This window comes from Danio rerio, chromosome 17 (assembly GCF_052040795.2).
Source record: "Danio rerio strain M-AB ecotype USA chromosome 17, GRCz13ab, whole genome shotgun sequence".
Lineage (NCBI taxonomy): Eukaryota > Metazoa > Chordata > Actinopteri > Cypriniformes > Danionidae > Danio > Danio rerio.
Window position 1 is genome coordinate 32,555,985 of NC_141037.1, and position 13,680 is coordinate 32,569,664.

The 13,680-nt window shown below is 45.6% G+C and overlaps 8 non-coding genes across 8 annotated transcripts; all 8 read right to left on the bottom strand.

Annotated features, from left to right (window-relative positions):
• Positions 1-67: 67 nt before the first annotated feature.
• On the bottom strand, positions 68-140 carry trnav-cac (transfer RNA valine (anticodon CAC)). The gene has a single exon. It is a non-coding gene; the product is annotated as a tRNA-Val (tRNA).
• Positions 141-2,152: 2,012 nt separating this feature from the next.
• On the bottom strand, positions 2,153-2,225 carry trnav-uac (transfer RNA valine (anticodon UAC)). Its single transcript has one exon. It is a non-coding gene; the product is annotated as a tRNA-Val (tRNA).
• Positions 2,226-4,589: 2,364 nt separating this feature from the next.
• trnav-uac (transfer RNA valine (anticodon UAC)) lies at positions 4,590-4,662 on the bottom strand. Its single transcript has one exon. It is a non-coding gene; the product is annotated as a tRNA-Val (tRNA).
• Positions 4,663-5,732: 1,070 nt separating this feature from the next.
• trnav-uac (transfer RNA valine (anticodon UAC)) lies at positions 5,733-5,805 on the bottom strand. Its single transcript has one exon. It is a non-coding gene; the product is annotated as a tRNA-Val (tRNA).
• A 1,316-nt stretch (positions 5,806-7,121) lies between these two features.
• Positions 7,122-7,194, bottom strand: trnav-cac (transfer RNA valine (anticodon CAC)). Its single transcript has one exon. It is a non-coding gene; the product is annotated as a tRNA-Val (tRNA).
• A 1,668-nt stretch (positions 7,195-8,862) lies between these two features.
• trnav-uac (transfer RNA valine (anticodon UAC)) lies at positions 8,863-8,935 on the bottom strand. The gene has a single exon. It is a non-coding gene; the product is annotated as a tRNA-Val (tRNA).
• Positions 8,936-10,614: 1,679 nt separating this feature from the next.
• On the bottom strand, positions 10,615-10,687 carry trnav-cac (transfer RNA valine (anticodon CAC)). Its single transcript has one exon. It is a non-coding gene; the product is annotated as a tRNA-Val (tRNA).
• Positions 10,688-12,355: 1,668 nt separating this feature from the next.
• trnav-uac (transfer RNA valine (anticodon UAC)) lies at positions 12,356-12,428 on the bottom strand. The gene has a single exon. It is a non-coding gene; the product is annotated as a tRNA-Val (tRNA).
• Between the last annotated feature and the right edge of the window lie 1,252 nt (positions 12,429-13,680).

The following is a 13,680-nucleotide window of genomic DNA, read 5'->3' on the forward strand; positions in this document are numbered from 1 at the left end:
AATGTTTTCAGGCAATGTCAGTGCTGAACAGAAACGTGATTTGACAATTGTCATAAAAGACATAGGATGTTTCCGCCCAGTTTCGAACTGGGGACCTTTCGCGTGTGAGGCGAACGTGATAACCACTACACTACAGAAACTTGCTCCAATGCAGGAAGCAGATACCCTTTTGGATTAGGTACCTTTTGACAATCGTTCCTTTGGGCGCATTTGATGCTATCATTTTCTCGCCAAAAAGCAGAGCACTGTTTCTGCTCGGGTTCAAGCCATGGACCCTTCGCGTGTCAAGCAAACATGATGACCACTTCACTACAGAAACCCCACAGGTCCTTTTAATGGCCTCACAGCGCTTTGAAGAAAGAATGTTTTCAGGCAACGTCAATGCTGAACAGAAGCATGATTTGCCAATTGTCATAAAAGCCAGTGGTTCTTTCCACCCAGTTTCCAACTGGGGACCTTTCACGTGTGAAGCGAACGTGATTACCACTACACTACGGAAACTTGCACTAATGCAGGAAGCAGATACCCTTTTGGATTAGGTACCTTTTGACAATTGTTCTTTTGGGCGCATTTGATGCTTTCATTTTCTCGCCAAAATGCAGAACACTGTTTCTGCTCGGTTACGAACCGTGGAATTTTCACACGTCAAGCAAACTCGATGACCACTACACTACAGACACCCAGAGGTCTTTTCAACAGGCAAGTTAGGCCTCTCAAGATAAAACAAGGGGTCTGCGTTTGTCGATCAAGCGGACAAAGCATACTCAGTGTGACAAGCTCCCTGCCGGTTTTAGCATACACGTCGTTTGCCTCGCTCGGAGGAAGGACTTTGTAGCGAGAATCATCGAGTGAGCAGAGAGCCAACTAAGAATTTGCATGAAAGCAAATCTGCATACTTCGCCCCAGTTTCTAACAGGAACCCTTCCGCATGCAAAGTCATAGTGATAATGACAGGAGCCTCCGGTTGGGGTGTGAGCACAATCTTGTGGTGCCATCGCAGAGAGTCTGTTCACTACTTTCCACAATGATATAATTCACTGTTCCACGCTCTTCCGAGTACACTGAATAACCCCTCTATTGTAAGTCGCTTTGCTCAAAAGAGTCCGCCAAACATATATTTCCGCCCAGTTTCGAACAGGAGACCTTTTGCATGTAAAGCAAACGTGATAACCACTACACTACAGAAACCACATTGTTGTAGCTTCAAGTTTTTAAAGTAATTTTTATAGAACTGTCTTGTGCGGTCTGAACTGTTAAGGGCCAGCAAACGCACTGGCCACCTGCTCATGCACAACAAAGCTGAAAGAAATCAGAATTTAAGCAAGTTTGCAACAGAACCAGGGTAGGTAAACACTGAGTAGCATTCAAACTTCTAGCCTCACAGCGCTTTGCAGAAAGAATGTTTTCAGGCAACGTCAAAGCTGAACAGAAGCATGATTTGACAACTGTCATAAAAGCCAAAGTTTGTTTCCCCCCAGTTTCGAACTGGAGACCTTTTGCGTGTGAGGCGAACGTGATAACCACTACACTACGGAAACTTGCACCAATGCAGGAAGCAGATACCCTTTTGGATTAGGTACCTTTTGACAATTGTTCTTTTGAGCGCATTTGAAGCTTTCATTTTCTCGCCAAAAAGCAGAACACTGTTTCTGCTCGGTTACGAACCGTGGACCTTTCGCATGTCAAGCAAACGCGATGACCACTACACTACAGACACCCACAGGCCTTTTCATCAGGCAAGTTAGGCCTCTCAAGATAAAACAAGGGGTCTGCGTTTGTCGATCAAGCGGACAAAGCATACTCAGTGTGATAAGCTCCCTGCCGGTTTTAGCATACACGCTGTTTGCCTCGCTCGGAGCAAGGACTTTATAGCAAGAATCATCCAGTGAGCAGAGAGCCAACTGAGAATGTGCATAAAAGCAAATCTGCATATTTCGCCCCAGTTTCTAACAGGATTCCTTCCGCTTGCAAAGTCATAGTGATGACCACAGGAGCCTCCGGTTGGGGTGTGAGCACCATCTTGTGGTGCCATCGCAGAGAGTCTGTTCACTACTTTCCACAATGATATAATTCACTGTTCCACGCTCTTCCGAGTACGCTGAATGACTCCTCTATTGTAAGTCGCTTTGCTCAAAAGAGTCCGCCAAATGTATGTTTCCGCCCAGTTTCAAACAGGGGACCTTTTGCATGTAAAGCAAACGTGATAACCACTACACTACGGAAACCACAATATTGTAGCTTCAAGTTTTTAAAGTAATTTTTATAGAACTGTCTTGTGCGGTCTGCACCATGAAGGGCCAGCAAACGCACTGGCCACCTGCTCATGCACAACACAAAGCTGAAAGAAATCAGATTTTACGCAAGTTTGCAACAGAACCAGGGCAGGTAAACACTGAGTAGCATTCAAACTTCTAGCCTCACAGCGCTTTGCAGAAAGAATGTTTTCAGGCAATGTCAGTGCTGAACAGAAACGTGATTTGACAATTGTCATAAAAGACAGAGGATGTTTCCGCCCAGTTTCAAACTGGGGACCTTTCGCGTGTGAGGCGAACGTGATAACCACTACACTACGGAAACTTGCTCCAATGCAGGAAGCAGATACCCTTTTGGATTAGGTACCTTTTGACAATCGTTCCTTTGGGCGCATTTGATGCTATCATTTTCTCGCCAAAAAGCAGAGCACTGTTTCTGCTCGGGTTCAAGCCATGGACCCTTCGCGTGTCAAGCAAACATGATGACCACTTCACTACAGAAACCCCACAGGTCCTTTTAATGGCCTCACAGCGCTTTGAAGAAAGAATGTTTTCAGGCAACGTCAATGCTGAACAGAAGCATGATTTGCCAATTGTCATAAAAGCCAGTGGTTCTTTCCACCCAGTTTCCAACTGGGGACCTTACACGTGTGAAGCGAACGTGATTACCACTACACTACGGAAACTTGCACCAATGCAGGAAGCAGATACCATTTTGGATTAGGTACCTTTTGACAATTGTTCTTTTGGTCGCATTTGATGCTTTCATTTTCTCGCCAAAAAGCAGAGCACTGTTTCTGCTCGGTTACGAACCGTGGACCTTTCGCATGTCAAGCAAACGCGATGACCACTACACTACAGACACCCACAGGTCTTTTCATCAGGCAAGTTAGGCCTCTCAAGATAAAACAAGGGGTCTGCGTTTGTCGATCAAGCGGACAAAGCATACTCAGTGTGACAAGCTCCCTGCCGGTTTTAGCATACACGTCGTTTGCCTCGCTCGGAGGAAGGACTTTGTAGCGAGAATCATCGAGTGAGCAGAGAGCCAACTAAGAATTTGCATGAAAGCAAATCTGCATACTTCGCCCCAGTTTCTAACAGGAACCCTTCCGCATGCAAAGTCATAGTGTTAATGACAGGAGCCTCCGGTTGGGGTGTGAGAACAATCTTGTGGTGCCATCGCAGAGAGTCTGTTCACTACTTTCCACAATGATATAATTCACTGTTCCACGCTCTTCCGAGTACGCTGAATAACTCCTCTATAGTAAGTCGCTTTGCTCAAAAGAGTCCGCCAAACATATATTTCCACCCAGTTTCAAACAGGGGACCTTTTGCGTGTAAAGCAAACGTGATAACCACTACACTACGGAAATCACATTGTTGTAGCTTCAAGTTTTTAAAGTAATTTTTATAGAACTGTCTTGTGCGGTCTGAACTGTTAAGGGCCAGCAAACGCACTGGCCACCTGCTCATGCACAACAAAGCTGAAAGAAATCAGAATTTACGCAAGTTTGCAACAGAACCAGGGTAGGTAAACACTGAGTAGCATTCAAACTTCTAGCCTCACAGCGCTTTGCAGAAAGAATGTTTTCAGGCAACGTCAGTGCTGAACAGAAGCATGATTTGACAATTGTCATAAAAGCCAAAGGTTGTTTCCCCCCAGTTTTGAACTGGAGACCTTTTGCATGTGAGGCGAACGTGATAACCACTACACTACGGAAACTTGCACCAATGCAGGAAGCAGATACCCTTTTGGATTAGGTACCTTTTGACAATTGTTCTTTTGAGCGCATTTGAAGCTTTCATTTTCTCGCCAAAAAGCAGAACACTGTTTCTGCTCGGTTACGAACCGTGGACCTTTCGCATGTCAAGCAAACGCGATGACCACTACACTACAGACACCCACAGGACTTTTCAACAAGCAAGTTAGGCCTCTCAAGATAAAACAAGGGGTCTGCGTTTGTCGATCAAGCGGACAAAGCATACTCAGTGTGACAAGCTCCCTGCCGGTTTTAGCATGCACGTTGTTTGCCTCGCTCGGAGCAAGGACTTTATAGCAAGAATCATCCAGTGAGCAGAGAGCCAACTGAGAATGTGCATAAAAGCAAATCTGCATATTTTGCCCCAGTTTCTAACAGGATTCGTTCCGCTTGCAAAGTCATAGTGATGACCACAGGAGCCTCCGGTTGGGGTGTGAGCACCATCTTGGGGTGCCATCGCAGAGAGTCTGTTCACTACTTTCCACAATGATATAATTCACTGTTCCACGCTCTTCCGAGTACGCTGAATAACTCCTCTATTGTAAGTCGCTTTGCTCAAAAGAGTCCGCCAAACATATGTTTCCGCCCAGTTTCAAACAGGGGACCTTTTGCGTGTAAAGCAAACGTGATAACCACTACACTACGGAAACCACATTGTTGTAGCTTCAAGTTTTTAAAGTAATTTTTATAGAACTGTCTTGTGCGGTCTGAACACTGCGTGTAAAGCAAACGTAATAACCACTACACTACGGAAACCACATTGTTGTAGCTTCAAGTTTTTAAAGTAATTTTTATAGAACTGTCTTGTGCGGTCTGAACTGTTAAGGGCCAGCAAACGCACTGGCCACCTGCTCATGCACAACAAAGCTGAAAGAAATCAGAATTTAAGCAAGTTTGCAACAGAACCAGGGTAGGTAAACACTGAGTAGCATTCAAACTTCTAGCCTCACAGCGCTTTGCAGAAAGAATGTTTTCAGGCAACGTCAGTGCTGAACAGAAGCATGATTTGACAATTGTCATAAAAGCCAGAGGTTGTTTCCCCCCAGTTTCGAACTGGAGACCTTTTGCGTGTGAGGCGAACGTGATAACCACTACACTACGGAAACTTGCACCAATGCAGGAAGCAGATACCCTTTTGGATTAGGTACCTTTTGACAATTGTTCTTTTGAGCGCATTTGAAGCTTTCATTTTCTCGCCAAAAAGCAGAACACTGTTTCTGCTCGCTTACGAACAGTGGACCTTTCGCATGTCAAGCAAACGCGATGACCACTACACTACAGACACCCACAGGTCTTTTCATCAGGCAAGTTAGGCCTCTCAAGATAAAACAAGGGGTCTGCGTTTGTCGATCAAGCGGACAAAGCATACTCAGTGTGATAAGCTCCCTGCCGGTTTTAGCATACACGTTGTTTGCCTCGCTCGGAGCAAGGACTTTATAGCAAGAATCATCCAGTGAGCAGAGAGCCAACTGAGAATGTGCATAAAAGCAAATCTGCATATTTCGCCCCAGTTTCTAACAGGATTCGTTCCGCTTGCAAAGTCATAGTGATGACCACAGGAGCCTCCGGTTGGGGTGTGAGCACCATCTTGTGGTGCCATCGCAGAGAGTCTGTTCACTACTTTCCACAATGATATAATTCACTGTTCCACGCTCTTCCGAGTACGCTGAATAACTCCTCTATTGTAAGTCGCTTTGCTCAAAAGAGTCCGCCAAATGTATGTTTCCGCCCAGTTTCAAACAGGGGACCTTTTGCGTGTAAAGCAAACGTGATAACCACTACACTACGGAAACCACATTGTTGTAGCTTCAAGTTTTTAAAGTAATTTTTATAGAACTGTCTTGTGCGGTCTGAACTGTTAAGGGCCAGCAAACGCACTGGCCACCTGCTCATGCACAACAAAGCTGAAAGAAATCAGAATTTAAGCAAGTTTGCAACAGAACCAGGGTAGGTAAACACTGAGTAGCATTCAAACTTCTAGCCTCACAGCGCTTTGCAGAAAGAATGTTTTCAGGCAACGTCAGTGCTGAACAGAAGCATGATTTGACAATTGTCATAAAAGCCAGAGGTTGTTTCCCCCCAGTTTCGAACTGGAGACCTTTAGCGTGTGAAGCGAACGTGATAACCACTACACTACGGAAACTTGCACCAATGCAGGAAGCAGATACCCTTTTGGATTAGGTACCTTTTGACAATTGTTCTTTTGAGCGCATTTGAAGCTTTCATTTTCTCGCCAAAAAGCAGAACACTGTTTCTGCTCGCTTACGAACCGTGGACCTTTCGCATGTCAAGCAAACGCGATGACCACTACACTACAGACACCCACAGGTCTTTTCATCAGGCAAGTTAGGCCTCTCAAGATAAAACAAGGGGTCTGCGTTTGTCGATCAAGCGGACAAAGCATACTCAGTGTGATAAGCTCCCTGCCGGTTTTAGCATACACGTTGTTTGCCTCGCTCGGAGCAAGGACTTTATAGCAAGAATCATCCAGTGAGCAGAGAGCCAACTGAGAATGTGCATAAAAGCAAATCTGCATATTTCGCCCCAGTTTCTAACAGGATTCCTTCCGCTTGCAAAGTCATAGTGATGACCACAGGAGCCTCCGGTTGGGGTGTGAGCACCATCTTGTGGTGCCATCGCAGAGAGTCTGTTCACTACTTTCCACAATGATATAATTCACTGTTCCACGCTCTTCCGAGTACGCTGAATAACTCCTCTATTGTAAGTCGCTTTGCTCAAAAGAGTCCGCCAAATGTATGTTTCCGCCCAGTTTCAAACAGGGGACCTTTTGCGTGTGAAGCAAACGTGATAACCACTACACTACGGAAACCACAATATTGTAGCTTCAAGTTTTTAAAGTAATTTTTATAGAACTGTCTTGTGCGGTCTGCACCATGAAGGGCCAGCAAACGCACTGGCCACCTGCTCATGCACAACACAAAGCTGAAAGAAATCAGATTTTACGCAAGTTTGCAACAGAACCAGGGCAGGTAAACACTGAGTAGCATTCAAACTTCTAGCCTCACAGCGCTTTGCAGAAAGAATATTTTCAGGCAACGTCAGTGCTGAACAGAAACGTGATTTGACAATTGTCATAGAAGACAGAGGATGTTTCCGCCCAGTTTCGAACTGGGGACCTTTCGCGTGTGAGGCGAACGTGATAACCACTACACTACGGAAACTTGCTCCAATGCAGGAAGCAGATACCCTTTTGGATTAGGTACCTTTTGACAATCGGTCCTTTGGGCGCATTTGATGCTATCATTTTCTCGCCAAAAAGCAGAGCACTGTTTCTGCTCGGGTTCAAGCCATGGACCCTTCGCGTGTCAAGCAAACATGATGACCACTTCACTACAGAAACCCCACAGGTCCTTTTAATGGCCTCACAGCGCTTTGAAGAAAGAATGTTTTCAGGCAACGTCAATGCTGAACAGAAGCATGATTTGCCAATTGTCATAAAAGCCAGTGGTTCTTTCCACCCAGTTTCCAACTGGGGACCTTTCACATGTGAAGCGAACGTGATTACCACTACACTACGGAAACTTGCACCAATGCAGGAAGCAGATACCATTTTGGATTAGGTACCTTTTGACAATTGTTCTTTTGGGCGCATTTGATGCTTTCATTTTCTCGCCAAAAAGCAGAGCACTGTTTCTGCTCGGTTACGAACCGTGGACCTTTCGCATGTCAAGCAAACTCGATGACCACTACACTACAGACACCCACAGTTCTTTTCAACAGGCAAGTTAGGCCTCTCAAGATAAAACAAGAGGTCTGCGTTTGTCGATCAAGCGGACAAAGCATACTCAGTGTAACAAGCTCCCTGCCGGTTTTAGCATACAAGTTGTTTGCCTCGCTCGGAGCAAGGACTTTGTGGCAAAAATCATCCAGTGAGCAGAGAGCCAACTGAGAATGTGCATAAATCAAATCTGCATACTTCGCCCCAGTTTCTAACAGGAACCGTTCCGGATGCAAAGTCATAGTGATAACCACAGGAGCCACCGGTTGGGGTGTGAGCACCATCTTGTGGTGCCATCGCAGAGAGTCTGTTTGTTACTTTCCACAATGTTTTGGACCGTTCGCGTGTCAAGCGAACACGATGACCACTTCACTACAGAAACACCACAGGTCCTTTTAATGGCCTCACAGCGCTTTGCAGAAAGAATGTTTTCAGGCAACGTCAGTAATCAACAGAAGCATAAATTACCAATTGTCATAAAAGTTAGACGTTGTTTCCGCCAAGTTTCGAACTGGGGACCTTTAGTGTATGAGGCGAACGTGTTAACCACTACACTACGGAAACTTGCACAAACGCAGGAAGCAGATACCATTTTGGATTAGGTACCTTTTGACAATTGTTCTTTTGGGCGCATTTGATGCTTTCATTTTCTCGCCAAAAAGCAGAGCACTGTTTCTGCTCGGTTACGAACCGAGGACCTTTCACGTGTTAGGCGAACGTGATGACCATTACACAACAGAAACCACACAGGTGCTTTTAACAGGCAAGTTAGCCCTCCCAAGATAAAACAAGGGGTCCGCGTTTGTCGATCAAGCGGACAAAGCATACTCAGTGTGACAAGCTCCCTGCTGGTTTTAGCATACATGTCATTTGATAAATCAAATCTGCATACTTCGCACCAGTTTCTAACAGGAACCGTTCCGCAGGCAAAGTCATAGTGATAATCACAGGAGCCTCCGGTTGGGGTGTGAGCACCATCTTGTGGTGCCATCGCAGAGAGTCTGTTCACTACTTTCCACAATGATATAATTCACTGTTCCACGCTCTTCCGAGTACACTGAATAAGCCCTCTATTGTAAGTCGCTTTGCTCAAAAGAGTCCGCCAAATGTATGTTTCCGCCCAGTTTCGAACAGGGGACCTTTCGCGTGTAAAGCAAACGTGATAACCACTACACTACGGAAACCACATTGAAGTAGTTTCAAGTTTTTAAAGTAATTTTTATAGAACTGTCTTGTGCGGTCTGCACCGTGAAGGGCCAGCAAACGCACTGGCCACCTGCTCATGCACAACACAAAGCTGAAAGAAATCAGAATTTACGCAAGTTTGCAACAGAACCAGGGCAGGTAAACACTGAGTAGCATTCAAACTTCTAGCCTCACAGCGCTTTGCAGAAAGAATGTTTTCAGGCAATGTCAGTGCTGAACCGAAGCATGATTTGACAATTGCCATAAAAGCCAGAGGTAGTTTCCGCCCAGTTTCGAACTGGGGACCTTTCGCGTGTGAGGCAAACGTGATAACCACTACACTACGGAAACTTGCTCCAACACTAGAAGCAGATACCGTTTTGGATTAGGTACCTTTTGACAATCGTTCCTTTGGGCGCATTTGATGCTATCATTTTCTCGCCAAAAAGCAGAGCACTGTTTCTGCTCGGTTTCAAGCCATCGACCGTTCACGTGTCAAGCGAACATGATGATCACTTCACTACAGAAACCCCACAGGTCCTTTTAATAGCCTCACAGCGCTTTGCAGAAAGAATGTTTTCAGGCAACGTCAATGCTGAACAGAAGCATGATTTGACAACTGTCATAAAAGCCAGAGGTTCTTTCCACCCAGTTTCGAACTGGGGACCTTTCGCGTAAGAGGCAAACGTGATAACCACTACACTACGGAAACTTGCACAAATACAGGAGGCAGATACCCTTTTGGATTAGGTACCTTTTGACAATTGCTCTTTTGGGCGCATTTGATGCTTTCATTTTCTCGCCAAAAAGCAGAGAACTGTTTCTGCTCGGTTACGAACCGTGGAACTTTCACACGTCAAGCAAACTCGATGACCACTAAACTACAGACACCCACAGTTCTTTTCAACAGCCAAGTTAGGCCTCTCAAGATAAAACAAGGGGTCTGCGTTTGTCGATCAAGCGGACAAAGCATACTCAGTGTGATAAGCTCCCTGCCGGTTTTAGCATACACGTTGTTTGCCTCGCTCGGAGCAAGGACTTTATAGCAAGAATCATCCAGTGAGCAGAGAGCCAACTGAGAATGTGCATAAAAGCAAATCTGCATATTTCGCCCCAGTTTCTAACAGGATTCCTTCCGCTTGCAAAGTCATAGTGATGACCACAGGAGCCTCCGGTTGGGGTGTGAGCACCATCTTGTGGTGCCATCGCAGAGAGTCTGTTCACTACTTTCCACAATGATATAATTCACTGTTCCACGCTCTTCCGAGTACGCTGAATAACTCCTCTATTGTAAGTCGCTTTGCTCAAAAGAGTCCGCCAAATGTATGTTTCCGCCCAGTTTCAAACAGGGGACCTTTTGCGTGTGAAGCAAACGTGATAACCACTACACTACGGAAACCACAATATTGTAGCTTCAAGTTTTTAAAGTAATTTTTATAGAACTGTCTTGTGCGGTCTGCACCATGAAGGGCCAGCAAACGCACTGGCCACCTGCTCATGCACAACACAAAGCTGAAAGAAATCAGATTTTACGCAAGTTTGCAACAGAACCAGGGCAGGTAAACACTGAGTAGCATTCAAACTTCTAGCCTCACAGCGCTTTGCAGAAAGAATATTTTCAGGCAACGTCAGTGCTGAACAGAAACGTGATTTGACAATTGTCATAGAAGACAGAGGATGTTTCCGCCCAGTTTCGAACTGGGGACCTTTCGCGTGTGAGGCGAACGTGATAACCACTACACTACGGAAACTTGCTCCAATGCAGGAAGCAGATACCCTTTTGGATTAGGTACCTTTTGACAATCGGTCCTTTGGGCGCATTTGATGCTATCATTTTCTCGCCAAAAAGCAGAGCACTGTTTCTGCTCGGGTTCAAGCCATGGACCCTTCGCGTGTCAAGCAAACATGATGACCACTTCACTACAGAAACCCCACAGGTCCTTTTAATGGCCTCACAGCGCTTTGAAGAAAGAATGTTTTCAGGCAACGTCAATGCTGAACAGAAGCATGATTTGCCAATTGTCATAAAAGCCAGTGGTTCTTTCCACCCAGTTTCCAACTGGGGACCTTTCACGTGTGAAGCGAACGTGATTACCACTACACTACGGAAACTTGCACCAATGCAGGAAGCAGATACCATTTTGGATTAGGTACCTTTTGACAATTGTTCTTTTGGGCGCATTTGATGCTTTCATTTTCTCGCCAAAAAGCAGAGCACTGTTTCTGCTCGGTTACGAACCATGGACCTTTCGCATGTCAAGCAAACTCGATGACCACTACACTACAGACACCCACAGTTCTTTTCAACAGGCAAGTTAGGCCTCTCAAGATAAAACAAGAGGTCTGCGTTTGTCGATCAAGCGGACAAAGCATACTCAGTGTAACAAGCTCCCTGCCGGTTTTAGCATACAAGTTGTTTGCCTCGCTCGGAGCAAGGACTTTGTGGCAAAAATCATCCAGTGAGCAGAGAGCCAACTGAGAATGTGCATAAATCAAATCTGCATACTTCGCCCCAGTTTCTAACAGGAACCGTTCCGGATGCAAAGTCATAGTGATAACCACAGGAGCCACCGGTTGGGGTGTGAGCACCATCTTGTGGTGCCATCGCAGAGAGTCTGTTTGTTACTTTCCACAATGTTTTGGACCGTTCGCGTGTCAAGCGAACACGATGACCACTTCACTACAGAAACACCACAGGTCCTTTTAATGGCCTCACAGCGCTTTGCAGAAAGAATGTTTTCAGGCAACGTCAGTAATCAACAGAAGCATAAATTACCAATTGTCATAAAAGTTAGACGTTGTTTCCGCCAAGTTTCGAACTGGGGACCTTTAGTGTATGAGGCGAACGTGTTAACCACTACACTACGGAAACTTGCACAAACGCAGGAAGCAGATACCATTTTGGATTAGGTACCTTTTGACAATTGTTCTTTTGGGCGCATTTGATGCTTTCATTTTCTCGCCAAAAAGCAGAGCACTGTTTCTGCTCGGTTACGAACCGAGGACCTTTCACGTGTTAGGCGAACGTGATGACCATTACACAACAGAAACCACACAGGTGCTTTTAACAGGCAAGTTAGCCCTCCCAAGATAAAACAAGGGGTCCGCGTTTGTCGATCAAGCGGACAAAGCATACTCAGTGTGACAAGCTCCCTGCTGGTTTTAGCATACATGTCATTTGATAAATCAAATCTGCATACTTCGCACCAGTTTCTAACAGGAACCGTTCCGCAGGCAAAGTCATAGTGATAATCACAGGAGCCTCCGGTTGGGGTGTGAGCACCATCTTGTGGTGCCATCGCAGAGAGTCTGTTCACTACTTTCCACAATGATATAATTCACTGTTCCACGCTCTTCCGAGTACACTGAATAAGCCCTCTATTGTAAGTCGCTTTGCTCAAAAGAGTCCGCCAAATGTATGTTTCCGCCCAGTTTCGAACAGGGGACCTTTCGCGTGTAAAGCAAACGTGATAACCACTACACTACGGAAACCACATTGAAGTAGTTTCAAGTTTTTAAAGTAATTTTTATAGAACTGTCTTGTGCGGTCTGCACCGTGAAGGGCCAGCAAACGCACTGGCCACCTGCTCATGCACAACACAAAGCTGAAAGAAATCAGAATTTACGCAAGTTTGCAACAGAACCAGGGCAGGTAAACACTGAGTAGCATTCAAACTTCTAGCCTCACAGCGCTTTGCAGAAAGAATGTTTTCAGGCAATGTCAGTGCTGAACCGAAGCATGATTTGACAATTGCCATAAAAGCCAGAGGTAGTTTCCGCCCAGTTTCGAACTGGGGACCTTTCGCGTGTGAGGCAAACGTGATAACCACTACACTACGGAAACTTGCTCCAACACTAGAAGCAGATACCGTTTTGGATTAGGTACCTTTTGACAATCGTTCCTTTGGGCGCATTTGATGCTATCATTTTCTCGCCAAAAAGCAGAGCACTGTTTCTGCTCGGTTTCAAGCCATCGACCGTTCACGTGTCAAGCGAACATGATGATCACTTCACTACAGAAACCCCACAGGTCCTTTTAATAGCCTCACAGCGCTTTGCAGAAAGAATGTTTTCAGGCAACGTCAATGCTGAACAGAAGCATGATTTGACAACTGTCATAAAAGCCAGAGGTTCTTTCCACCCAGTTTCGAACTGGGGACCTTTCGCGTAAGAGGCAAACGTGATAACCACTACACTACGGAAACTTGCACAAATACAGGAGGCAGATACCCTTTTGGATTAGGTACCTTTTGACAATTGCTCTTTTGGGCGCATTTGATGCTTTCATTTTCTCGCCAAAAAGCAGAGAACTGTTTCTGCTCGGTTACGAACCGTGGAACTTTCACACGTCAAGCAAACTCGATGACCACTAAACTACAGACACCCACAGTTCTTTTCAACAGCCAAGTTAGGCCTCTCAAGATAAAACAAGGGGTCTGCGTTTGTCGATCAAGCGGACAAAGCATACTCAGTGTGATGAGCTCCCTGCCGGTTTTAGCATACACGTTGTTTGCCTCGCTCGGAGCAAGGACTTTATAGCAAGAATCATCCAGTGAGCAGAGAGCCAACTGAGAATGTGCATAAAAGCAAATCTGCATATTTCGCCCCAGTTTCTAACAGGATTCCTTCCGCTTGCAAAGTCATAGTGATGACCACAGGAGCCTCCGGTTGGGGTGTGAGCACCATCTTGTGGTGCCATCGTAGAGAGTCTGTTCACTACTTTCCACAATGATATAATTCACTG